At 43.5% G+C, this 13,593-nt stretch overlaps 2 non-coding genes across 2 annotated transcripts; both read left to right on the top strand.

The window, feature by feature from the left end:
* The first annotated feature begins 277 nt into the window (after nt 1-277).
* On the top strand, nt 278-351 carry TRNAT-AGU (transfer RNA threonine (anticodon AGU)). Its single transcript has one exon. It is a non-coding gene; the product is annotated as a tRNA-Thr (tRNA).
* A 7,255-nt stretch (nt 352-7,606) lies between these two features.
* On the top strand, nt 7,607-7,680 carry TRNAI-AAU (transfer RNA isoleucine (anticodon AAU)). Its single transcript has one exon. It is a non-coding gene; the product is annotated as a tRNA-Ile (tRNA).
* Nucleotides 7,681-13,593: the final 5,913 nt, after the last annotated feature.

The raw sequence follows: 13,593 nt of genomic DNA, 5'->3' as shown, positions 1-13,593 counted from the left end.
GCAAGCCGATGCATTTTGGGTTTTGTTGTAAAAGAATAAAAATACTATCTATCCGTTCCTTTTTTTCCGGCAACAAGCGATGTTACAAAGATATCACAGCACACAGTGAGATTGAGTGAAAGAAGAGGCACTGAGGCTTGCGTGCAGCACTCCACAGCTCTTGTTATTGTAATCCAGACAGGGGGCGGAAGGAGAAAAGTATGAAGGAATTGCGATAGTGAGACCAACTCTTCTATCTATCTGCATTACAAGGAAAAAGGATATCTTTTGTACTCATGGCCGGTTAGCTCAGTTGGTTAGAGCGTGGTGCTAGTTACGCCAAGGTCGCGGGTTCGATCCCCGTATGGGCCAGGCTGCATTTTTCTCTCAACTAAACTCTTTTTTTCTCATTTAATCAAGCTCTTATAAATCCATACACTCTGTTGCTCCAGTATACGTTCACTTTCCATTAGTCCTTCTTTTGCCACTGCTGACCAAAGCTCAAGCCGGCAGCGCCAGTAGAACAACACAAGTGCAAGGGATTGTCTCTCCAAGATGGAGACGCTGCCTCAGACTATGTCTCGTGAGAGGTGGAGGGAGACCAAGAGCTGATTATTCGATGCGTGGGGATAAGAGGAACATAACTCAGGTAAACAGATTCTGGATAGTGATGCTATAGCTAGGATCGGCAACGTTACAGGGGAAAGGATAGGAAAATAATTAGGTGACAGAAGTATAGAAGTGGCTACAAGGGGGTGTGTCTCTTAAGAGGGCCGAAAGATACACTGAAGGCGAAGGTGAAGTGAAAGAAGAAAGAAAGATCAAAGGAAGTCGACAGTGATTGAGAGAAAACTCACAAAGGCAAATTGAGCAAAAGACAAGGCCTGGGGAGTTAGACTACTTCAATGCAAATTTACGCCGCAGATGAGCTTGACAACTGACCCTTGTACAGTGGTGCTGAAACAATTTTCAGTGTGGGGGTGCTGCCATCAAAGGGCTTCTGAAAATCCAGGAATTATACAAAGAAGAAGTCCTGCGGAATGAGCCACGCACATTCAGAAAGAGTGGTGATGCGTTGGTTACTTATTGGTAATCTTCATTAGCCTTAGTCCATTGCATCCTTGTGACAGTCATTACAAAGTAAGGTGATGTCACCTTCCAACAGGAAGAAAGAACAGGAAGATCCTTAAATGCTAGCCCCATGCACCCAACCTGGGTGCCAAGCCCTTGCCAAAGGACTGATGGGAAGGTGGGCAGGATGTAATGTTTGTGACAAAGACAAGATGGACTAAGGGGAATGCAGAGTTCAAAACATTGGTACTCAAATGCAAAACAGAAAATGTATTACGCCATAATGCTTGACAAATGTATGCTCTGAGGACCAAGTAGCCACCCTAGGAATTTCCTAGATTGTTACTCACTGGAATTCAACCCAGGAGGTGGCCATTCCTCTCGTAGACCATCCCTGAACTGGAAGATATTCTAAAAAGCCTTGCAAAGCCAGAAAAATTGACAACTTAATCCACCTACTCAGAGTCATAAAAGTCACCTTCTTGTCTTTTCCAGGCTGTCCAAAAGTCACAAACAAGGAGTCGGTTTTCCTGAACTGCAGAGGCCTGGTGACATAAATGAAAAGAGCTCTTTAAACATCAAGTGTATTCAGCAAATGTTCCTCCGGAGAGGAAGGAGAGGGAATGAAAGAAGGAAGAATTATTTCCTAAGATCTATCAAAAATAGACTTAACCTTTGCAGCAAAGGTAAGGCTAGGCCTTAAAGTTACCCCATCTTCCAAAGTATCAAATGAAGAGAGGACAGCATTTTAAGGCTCCCAGCTCCCCAATTGTTCTCAGCAAGGTGATAGGAAATAGGAAAATAACTTTATAGGAAACAATCTTTATGTCTACAGTATCCAGATCCTCAAAGAGATAAAATTGCAAAGCCTATAAAAGAGTAGGAAGATTCTGAGTTGGAGAAAAGGGATTTTTCAACTGGTCTTACAATTGACAAAAGATCAGAACAGTCTAGACACCAAAGATTGTAACATCTTCGAAGGTACAGAAAAGTCCCTAAAAACGTTTATCGCAAAGCAATGAGCTTTCAGAGTGGAAAGAGATTCAAGTGAAACCCATTCAGAAGAAAATGCAAAATAGCAGACAAACTACAGGTAGGTGCCAAAAGATCATGAGCAGAACATCACGTCTCAAAAGACTTCCAGTTCTTTGAGTAAGACTTCGAAGTAGAAGGCCTGCTGGAGTGCTGAATTAACTCCACTAAGGAAGAGGAAAGACCCTTTGCTAGCAGTCCAGACTTCTCAACCTCCAAAGCGATAGAGTGAGTTGGAGCAAGAAGGTCAGGGACGACGTTCTGAGAGAGACACACTTGAGCAGTACCCAATGAGGTAGAAGAGCCAGGGTTCAGAAGAGGAAACCATGACATCTCTGGCCAATAAGGGCCCACAAGAATAAAGTTCCCTCGCCCCTGCTGAGACTTGAAGAGAACCATCTGGATCAATAAAAAGTGGGGGAATGTATAAAGGAGACTTCTCAGCCACTTTATCACCAATACGTCCACTACCTAGGCTCCTTGTTCCGGAAGCCTGGATCAGAATCGACAAAGATGAGCATTGTCCTTGTTTGAAAAGAGATCCAGAAAGGGTTTCACAAACTGTGGGCATATCTCTCAAAACAACGACCTTGATAACGTCAACTCCAGCAAATTTGGAAACCTCCAGCTGTCTGCCATCACATTGTCGGTGCCCTTGATGTGTACTGCCGACGTGTGCAACAGGTTGATCTCTGCCCAATAACCCAATTGTTCTGCTATTGCATTGAGGGATTTTGAATGCATGCTTCACTGTTGGTTAATGTAAAAGACAGCTACCTTATTCTCTGTCTTTACTAGCACATTTTTTTGAGACAGATGATGATGGGAAAACTTCAAAGCCCTGATTATTACCATCAACTCCATCTATTTCCATGACCTCCGACTCTCTAGGAAAGACCACTTGAATTGACAGGATCAGTCCAACACAGTAGCTCTCCAGCCAGGTTTGCTGGCATCTGTTGCGAGGAATTCAGGAGCACCCAGGTGTATTAGTGTCCACTTAGACCAGTGGTCTTCAAACTCTTTAATGCCGCATCCACCCAATGGGAAAAAAAACATTGGTGCCTCCCCTCTGAATTGTCCACAATTCTTCTATTAAATTGACACTGTTTAAATATGTCTAGACCTATTTAAACATTGCAGTTAAGTTCTGTTACTGTTTTAAAAATGCAATCAAATACATGACCCCAAATATACTAATCTGGTCAGGCCTGCCCTACTAACCAATTGCAGCGTCATGCTCTGCTGAGTAAACTGATCTCACGACAGTGAGGAATGCACAGGCCGGGTGGTGCCCGGCGCACGAAAGCGCGCCTTCTTGTGTTGTACGTCTCTTCGCGCAAATGCAAACTCAGATTTCCTGCACTGTGGTCGGCAGGAGAGACATGGGAAGGCGAAGTAGGGAAGGCTTGAGCAACGAACCGTTGGCTATGTTTTGTTGTTACTTTGTTGACATGAGCTCAAGTAATTTGAAGCAGAAGGAACGGCCAGCCCTAAAAAAAACTCTCTTACCTCCAACGCCGAATAACCACTATAATTATAATATCTCAAAAGCAGCTGGCCTTGTAAACTTAATGACCAAGCAAGCCAATGCATTTTGGGTTTTGTTGTAAAAGAATAAAAATACTATCCATCCTTTCCTTTTTTTCCGGCAACAAGCGATGTTACAAAGATATCACAGCACACAGTGAGATTGAGTGAAAGAAGAGGCACTGAGGCTGGCGTGCAGCACTCCACAGCTCTTGTTATTGTAATCCAGACAGGGGGCGGAAGGAGAATAGTATGAAGGAATTGCGATAGTAAGACCACCTCTTCTATCTATCTGCATTTCATGGAAAAAGGATATCTGTAGTACTCATGGCCGGTTAGTTCAGTTGGTTAGAGCGTGCTGCTAATAACGCCAAGGTTGCGGGTTCGATCCCCGTATGGGCCAGGTTGCATTTTTTCTCTCAACTAAACTCTTTTTTTCTCATTTAATCAAGCTCTTATAAATCCATACACTCTGTTGCTCCAGTATACGTTCACTTTCCATCAGTCCTTCTTTTGCCACTGCTGACCAAAGCTCAAGCCGGCAGCGCCAGTAGAACAACACAAGTGCAAGGGATTGTCTCTCCAAGATGGAGACACTGCCTCAGACTATGTCTCGTGAGAGGTGGAGGGAGACCAAGAGCTGATTATTAGATGCGTGGGGATAAGAGGAACATAACTCAGGTGAACAGATTCTGGATAGTGATGCTATTGCTAGGATCAGCAACGTTACAGGGCAAAGGATAGGAAAATAATTAGGTGACAGAAGTATAGTAGTGGCTACAAGGGGGTGTGTCTCTTAAGAGGACCGAAAGATACACTGAAGGCGAAGGTGAAGTGAAAGAAGAAAGAAAGATCAAAGGAAGTCGACAGTGATTGAGAGAAAACTCACAAAGGCAAATTGAGCAAAAGACAAGGCCTGGGGAGTTAGACTACTTCAATGCAAATTTACGCCGCAGATGAGCATGACAACTGACCCTTGTACAGTGGTGCTGAAACAATTTTCAGTGTGGGGGTGCTGCCATCAAAGGGCTTCTGAAAATCCAGGAATTATAAAAAGAACAAGTCCTGCGGAATGAGCCACGCACATTCAGAAAGAATGGTGATGCGTTGGTTACTTATTGGTAATCTTCATTAGCCTTAGTCCATGGCGTCCTTGTGACAGTCATTACAAAGTAAGGTGATGTCACCTTCCAACAGGAAGAAAGAACAGGAGGATCCTTAAATGCTAGCCCCATGCACCCAACCTGGGTGCCAAGCCCTTGCCAAAGGACTGATGGGAAGGTGGGCAGGATGTAATGTTTGTGACAAAGACAAGATGGACTAAGGGTAATGCAGAGTTCAAAACATTGGTACTCAAATGCAAAACAGAAAAATTATTAAGCCCTAATGCTTGACAAATGTATGATCTGAGGACCAAGTAGCCACCCTAGGAATTTCCTAGATTGTTACTCACTGGAATTCAACCCAGGAGGTGGCCATTCCCCTCGTAGACCATCCCTGAACTGGAAGATATTCTAAAAAGCCTTGCAAAGCCAGAAAAATTGACAACTTAATCCACCTACTCAGAGTCATAAAAGTCACCTTCTTGTCTTTTCCAGGCTGTCCAAAAGTCACAAACAAGGAGTCGGTTTTCCTGAACTGCAGAGGCCTGGTGACATAAATAAAAAGAGCTCTTTAAACATCAAGTGTATTCAGAAAATGTTCCTCCGGAGAGGAAGGAGAGGGAATGAAAGAAGGAAGAATTATTTCCTAAGATCTATCAAAAATAGACTTAACCTTTGCAGCAAAGGTAAGGCTAGGCCTTAAAGTTACCCCATCTTCCAAAGTATCAAATGAAGAGAGGACAGCATTTTAAGGCTCCCAGCTCACCAATTGTTCTCAGCAAGGTGATAGGAAATAGGAAAATAACTTTATAGGAAACTATCTTTATGTCTACAGTATCCAGATCATCAAAGAGATAAAATTGCAAAGCCTATAAAAGAGTAGGAAGATTCTGAGTTGGAGAAAAGGGATTTTTCAACTGGTCTTACAATTGACAAAAGATCAGAACAGTCTAGACACCAAAGATTGTAACATCTTCGAAGGTACAGAAAAGTCCCTAAAAAACTTTATCGCAAAGCAATGAGCTTTCAGAGTGGAAAGAGATTCAAGTGAAACCCATTCAGAAGAAAATGCAAAATAGCAGACAAACTACAGGTAGGTGCCAAAAGATCATGAGCAGAACATCACGTCTCAAAAGACTTCTAGTTCTTTGAGTAAGACTTCGAAGTAGAAGGCCTGCTGGAGTGCTGAATTAACTCCACTAAGGAAGAGGAAAGACCCTTTGCTAGCAGTCCAGACTTCTCAACCTCCAAAGCGATAGAGTGAGTTGGAGCAAGAAGGTCAGGGACGACGTTCTGAGAGAGACACACTTGAGCAGTACCCAATGAGGTAGAAGAGCCAGGGTTCAGAAGAGGAAACCATGACATCTCTGGCCAATAAGGGCCCACAAGAATAAAGTTCCCTCGCCCCTGCTGAGACTTGAAGAGAACCATCTGGATCAATAAAAAGTGGGGGAATGTATAAAGGAGACTTCTCAGCCACTTTATCACCAATACGTCCACTACCTAGGCTCCTTGTTCCGGAAGCCTGGATTAGAATCGACAAAGATGAGCATTGTCCTTGTTTGAAAAGAGATCCAGAAAGGGTTTCACAAACTGTCGGCATATCTCTCAAAACAACGACCTGGATAACGTCAACTCCAGCAAATTTGGAAACCTCCAGCTGTCTGCCATCACATTGTCAGTGCCCTTGATGTGTACTGCCGACTTGTGCAACAGGTTGATCTCTGCCCAATAACCCAATCGTTCTGCTATTGCATTGAGGGATTTTGAATGCATGCTTCACTGTTGGTTAATGTAAAAGACAGCTACCTTATTCTCTGTCTTTACTAGCACATTTTTTTGAGACAGATGATGATGGGAAAACTTCAAAGCCTTGAAGATTACCATCAACTCCATCTATTTCCATGACCTCCGACTCTCTAGGAAAGACCACTTGAATCGACAGGATCAGTCCAACACAGTAGCTCTCCAGCCAGGTTTGCTGGCATCTGTTGCGAGGAATTCAGGAGCATCCAGGTGTATTAGTGTCCACTTAGACCAGTGGTCTTCAAACTCTTTAATGCCGCATCCACCCAATGGGAAAAAAAACATTGGTGCCTCCCCTCTGAATTGTCCACAATTCTTCTATTAAATTGACACTGTTTAAATATGTCTAGACCTATTTAAACATTGCAGTTAAGTTCTGTTACTGTTTTAAAAATGCAATCAAATACATGACCCCAAATATACTATTCTGGTCAGGCCTGCCCTACTAACCAATTGCAGCGTCATGCTCTGCTGAGTAAACTGATCTCACGACAGTGAGGAATGCACAGGCCGGGTGGTGCCCGGCGCACGAAAGCACGCCTTCTTGTGTTGTACGTCTCTTCGCGCAAATGCAAACTCAGATTTCCTGCACTGGGGTCGGCAGGAGAGACATGGGAAGGCGCAGTAGGGAAGGCTTGAGCAACGAACCGTTGGCTATGTTTTGTTGTTACTTTGTTGACATGAGCTCAAGTAATTTGAAGCAGAAGGAACGGCCAGACCTAAAAAAAACTCTCTTGCCTCCAACGCCGAATAACCACTATAATTATAATATCTCAAAAGCAGCTGGCCTTGTAAACTTAATGAGCAAGCAAGCCGATGCATTTTGGGTTTTGTTGTAAAAGAATAAAAATACTATCCATCCTTTACTTTTTTTCCGGCAACAAGCGATGTTACAAAGATATCACAGCACACAGTGAGATTGAGTGAAAGAAGAGTCACTGAGGCTGGCGAGCAGCACTCCACAGCTCTTGTTATTGTAATCCAGACAGGGGGCGGAAGGAGAAAAGTATGAAGGAATTGCGATAGTGAGACCAACTCTTCTATCTATCTGCATTACATGGCAAAAGGAGATATTTAGTACTCCTGGCCAGTTAGCTCAGTTGGTTAGAGCGTGGTGCTAATAACGCCAAGGTCGCGGGTTCGATCCCCGTACGGGCCAGGTTGCATTTTTTCTCTCAACTAAACTCTTTTTTTCTCATTCAATAAAGCTCTTATAAATCCATACACTCTGTTGCTCCAGTATACGTTCACTTTCCATTAGTCCTTCTTTTGCCACTGCTGACCAAAGCTCAAGCCGGCAGCGCCAGTAGAACAACACAAGTGCAAGGGATTGTCTCTCCAAGATGGAGACACTGCCTCAGACTATGTCTCGTGAGAGGTGGAGGGAGACCAAGAGCTGATTATTAGATGCGTGGGGATAAGAGGAACATAACTCAGGTGAACAGATTCTGGATAGTGATGCTATAGCTAGGATCGGCAACGTTACAGGTGAAAGGATAGGAAAATAATTAGGTGACAGAAGTATAGAAGTGGCTACAAGGGGGTGTGTCTCTTAAGAGGGCCGAAAGATACACTCAAGGCGAAGGTGAAGTAAAAGAAGAAAGAAAGATCAAAGGAAGTCGACAGTGATTGAGAGAAAACTCACAAAGGCAAATTGAGCAAAAGACAAGGCCTGGGGAGTTAGACTACTTCAATGCAAATTTACGCCGCAGATGAGCATGACAACTGACCCTTGTACAGTGGTGCTGAAACAATTTTCAGTGTGGGGGTGCTGCCATCAAAGGGCTTCTGAAAATCCTGGAATCATACAATGAACAAGTCCTGCGGAATGAGCCACGCACATTCAGAAAGAATGGTGATGCGTTGGTTACTTATTGGTAATCTTCATTAGCCTTAGTCCATGGCGTCCTTGTGACAGTCATTACAAAGTAAGGTGATGTCACCTTCCAACAGGAAGAAAGAACAGGAGGATCCTTAAATGCTAGCCCCATGCACCCAACCTGGGTGCCAAGCCCTTGCCAAAGGACTGATGGGAAGGTGGGCAGGATGTAATGTTTGTGACAAAGACAAGATGGACTAAGGGTAATGCAGAGTTCAAAACATTGGTACTCAAATGCAAAACAGAAAAACATTAAGCCATAATGCTTGACAAATGTATGATCTGAGGACTAAGTAGCCACCCTAGGAATTTCCTAGATTGTTACTCACTGGAATTCAACCCAGGAGGTGGCCATTCGTCTCGTAGACCATCCCTGAACTGGAAGATATTCTAAAAAGCCTTGCAAAGCCAGAAAAATTGACAACTTAATCCACCTACTCAGAGTCATAAAAGTCACCTTCTTGTCTTTTCCAGGCGGTCCAAAAGTCACAAACAAGGAGTCGGTTTTCCTGAACTGCAGAGGCCTGGTGACATAAATGAAAAGAGCTCTTTAAACATCAAGTGTATTCAGAAAATGTTCTTCCGGAGAGGAAGGAGAGGGAATGAAAGAAGGAAGAATTATTTCCTAAGATCTATCAAAAATAGACTTAACCTTTGCAGCAAAGGTAAGGCTAGGCCTTAAAGTTACCCCATCTTCCAAAGTATCAAATGAAGAGAGGACAGCATTTTAAGGCTCCCAGCTCACCAATTGTTCTCAGCAAGGTGATAGGAAATAGGAAAATAACTTTATAGGAAACAATCTTTATGTCTACAGTATCCAGATCCTCAAAGAGATAAAATTGCAAAGCCTATAAAAGAGTAGGAAGATTCTGAGTTGGAGAAAGGGATTTTTCAACTGGTCTTACAATTGACAAAAGATCAGAACAGTCTAGACACCAAAGACTGTAACATCGACGAAGGTACAGAAAAGTCCCTAAAAACCTTTATCGCAAAGCAATGAGCTTTCAGAGTGGAAAGAGATTCAAGTGAAACCCATTCAGAAGAAAATGCAAAATAGCAGACAAACTACAGGTAGGGGCCAAAAGATCATGAGCAGAACATCACGTCTCAAAAGACTTCCAGTTCTTTGAGTAAGACTTCGAAGTAGAAGGCCTGCTGGAGTGCTGAATTAACTCCACTAAGGAAAAGGAAAGACCCTTTGCTAGCAGTCCAGACTTTTCAACCTCCAAAGCGATAGAGTGAGTTGGAGCAAGAAGGTCAGGGACGACGTTCTGAGAGAGACACACTTGAGCAGTACCCAATGAGGTAGAAGAGCCAGGGGTTCAGAAGAGGAAACCATGACATCTCTGGCCAATAAGGGCCCACAAGAATAAAGTTCCCTCCCCCCCTGCTGAGACTTGAAAAGAACCATCTGGATCAATAAAAAGTGGGGGAATGTATAAAGGAGACTTCTCAGCCACTTTATCACCAATTCGTCCACTACCTAGGCTCCTTGTTCCGGAAGCCTGGATCAGAATCGACAAAGATGAGCATTGTCCTTGTTTGAAAAGAGATCCAGAAAGGGTTTTACAAACTCTCGGCATATCTCTCAAAACAACGACCTGGATAACGTCAACTCCAGCAAATTTGGAAACCTCCAGCTGTCTGCCATCACATTGTCGGTGCCCTTGATGTGTACTGCCGACGTGTGCAACAGGTTGATCTCTGCCCAATAACCCAATTGTTCTGCTATTGCATTGAGGGATTTTGAATGCATGCTTCACTGTTGGTTAATGTAAAAGACAGCTACCTTATTCTCTGTCTTTACTAGCACATTTATTTGAGACAGATGATGATGGGAAAACTTCAAAGCCCTGAAGATTACCATCAACTCCATCTATTTCCATGACCTCCGACTCTCTAGGAAAGACCACTTTAATCGACAGGATCAGTCCAACCCAGTAGCTCTCCAGCCAGGTTTGCTGGCATCTGTTGCGAGGAATTCAGGAGCATCCAGGTGTATTAGTGTCCACTTAGACCAGTGGTCTTCAAACTCTTTAATGCCGCATCCACCCAATGGGAAAAAAAAACATTGGTGCCTCCCCTCTGAATTGTCCACAATTCTTCTATTAAATTGACACTGTTTAAATATGTCTAGACCTATTTAAACATTGCAGTTAAGTTCTGTTACTGTTTTAAAAATGCAATCAAATACATGACCCCAAATATACTATTCTGGTCAGGCCTGCCCTACTAACCAATTGCAGCGTCATGCTCTGCTGAGTAAACTGATCTCACGACAGTGAGGAATGCACAGGCCGGGTGGTGCCCGGCGCACGAAAGCGCGCCTTCTTGTGTTGTACGTCTCTTCGCGCAAATGCAAACTCAGATTTCCTGCACTGTGGTTGGCAGGAGAGACATGGGAAGGCGCAGTAGGGAAGGCTTGAGCAACGAACCGTTGGCTATGTTTTGTTGTTACTTTGTTGACATGAGCTCCAGTAATTTGAAGCAGAAGGAACGGCCAGACCTAAAAAAAACTCTCTTACCTCCAACGCCGAATAACCACTATAATTATAATATCTCAAAAGCAGCTGGCCTTGTAAACTTAATGAGCAAGCAAGCCGATGCATTTTGGGTTTTGTTGTAAAAGAATAAAAATACTATCCATCCTTTCCTTTTTTTCCGGCAACAAGCGATGTTACAAAGATATCACAGCACACAGTGAGATTGAGTGAAAGAAGAGGCACTGAGGCTGGCGTGCAGCGCTCCACAGCTCTTGTTATTGTAATCCAGACAGGGGGCGGAAGGAGAAAAGTATGAAGGAATTGCGATAGTAAGACCAACTCTTCTATCTATCTGCATTTCATGGAAAAAGGAGATCTGTAGTACTCATGGCCGGTTAGCTCAGTTGGTTAGAGTGTGCTGCTAATAACACCAAGGTTGTGGGTTTGATCCCCGTACGGGCCAGGTTGCATTTTTTCTCTCAACTAGACTCTTTTTTTATCATTTAATCAAGCTCTTATAAATCCATACACTCTGTTGCTCCAGTATACGTTCACTTTCCATTAGTCCTTCTTTTGCCACTGCTGACCAAAGCTCAAGCCGGCAGTGCCAGTAGAACAACACAAGTGCAAGGGATTGTCTCTCCAAGATGGAGACACTGCCTCAGACTATGTCTCGTGAGAGGTGGAGGGAGACCAAGAGCTGATTATTAGATACGTGGGGATAAGAGGAACATAACTCAGGTGAACAGATTCTGGATAGTGATGCTATAGCTAGGATCGGCAACGTTACAGGGGAAAGGATAGGAAAATAATTAGGTGACAGAAGTATAGAAGTGGCTACAAGGGGGTGTGTCTCTTAAGAGGGACGAAAGATACACTGAAGGCGAAGGTGAAGTAAAAGAAGAAAGAAAGATCAAAGGAAGTCGACAGTGATTGAGAGAAAACTCACAAAGGCAAATTGATCAAAAGACAAGGCCTGGGGAGTTAGACTACTTCAATGCAAATTTACGCCGCAGATGAGCATGACAACTGACCCTTGTACAGTGGTGCTGAAACAATTTTCAGTGTGGGGGTGCTGCCATCAAAGGGCTTCCGAAAATCCAGGAATCATACAAAGAACAAGTCCTGCGGAATGAGCCACGCACATTCAGAAAGAATGGTGATGCGTTGGTTACTTATTGGTAATCTTCATTAGCCTTAGTCCATTGCGTCCTTGTGACAGTCATTACAAAGTTAGGTGATGTCACCTTCCAACAGGAAGAAAGAACAGGAGGATCCTTAAATGCTAGCCCCATGCACCCAACCTGGGTGCCAAGCCCTTGCCAAAGGACTGATGGGAGGGTGGGCAGGATGTAATGTTTGTGACAAAGACAAGATGGACTAAGGGTAATGCATAGTTCAAAACATTGGTACTCAAATGCAAAACAGAAAAATTATTAAGCCCTAATGCTTGACAAATGTATGATCTGAGGACCAAGTAGCCACCCTAGGAATTTCCTAGATTGTTACTCACTGGAATTCAACCCAGGAGGTGGCCATTCCTCTCGTAGACCATCCCTGAACTGGAAGATATTCTAAAAAGCCTTGCAAAGCCAGAAAAATTGACAACTTAATCCACCTACTCAGAGTCATAAAAGTCACCTTCTTGTCTTTTCCAGGCTGTCCAAAAGTCACAAACAAGGAGTCGGTTTTCCTGAACTGCAGAGGCCTGGTGACATAAAAGAAAAGAGCTCTTTAAACATCAAGTGTATTCAGAAAATGTTCCTCCGGAGAGGAAGGAGAGGGAATGAAAGAAGGAAGAATTATTTCCTAAGATCTATCAAAAATAGACTTAACCTTTGCAGCAAAGGTAAGGCTAGGCCTTAAAGTTACCCCATCTTCCAAAGTATCAAATGAAGAGAGGACAGCATTTTAAGGCTCCCAGCTCACCAATTGTTCTCAGCAAGGTGATAGGAAATAGGAAAATAACTTTATAGGAAACAATCTTTATGTCTACAGTATCCAGATCCTCAAAGAGATAAAATTGCAAAGCCTATAAAAGAGTAGGAAGATTCTGAGTTGGAGAAAGGGATTTTTCAACTGGTCTTACAATTGACAAAAGATCAGAACAGTCTAAACACCAAAGACTGTAACATCGACGAAGGTACAGAAAAGTCCCTAAAAACCTTTATCGCAAAGCAATGAGCTTTCAGAGTGGAAAGAGATTCAAGTGAAACCCATTCAGAAGAAAATGCAAAATAGCAGACAAACTACAGGTAGGTGCCAAAAGATCATGAGCAGAACATCACGTCTCAAAAGACTTCCAGTTCTTTGAGTAAGACTTCGAAGTAGAAGGCCTGCTGGAGTGCTGAATTAACTCCACTAAGGAAAAGGAAAGACCCTTTGCTAGCAGTCCAGACTTCTCAACCTCCAAAGCGATAGAGTGAGTTGGAGCAAGAAGGTCAGGGACGACGTTCTGAGAGAGACACACTTGAGCAGTACCCATGGAGGTAGAAGAGCCAGGGGTTCAGAAGAGGAAACCATGACATCTCTGGCCAATAAGGGCCCACAAGAATAAAGTTCCCTCCCCCTGCTGAGACTTGAAGAGAACCATCTGGATCAATAAAAAGTGGGGGAATGTATAAAGGAGACTTCTCAGCCACTTTATCACCAATACGTCCACTACCTAGGCTCCTTGTTCCGGAAGCCTGGATCAGAATCGACAAAGATG

Source organism: Pleurodeles waltl, chromosome 12 (genome assembly GCF_031143425.1).
Source record: "Pleurodeles waltl isolate 20211129_DDA chromosome 12, aPleWal1.hap1.20221129, whole genome shotgun sequence".
Taxonomy (NCBI): Eukaryota; Metazoa; Chordata; class Amphibia; order Caudata; family Salamandridae; genus Pleurodeles; species Pleurodeles waltl.
Note: the sequence above shows the minus strand (reverse complement) of the source record. Positions and strands in the feature narration are given on the sequence as shown.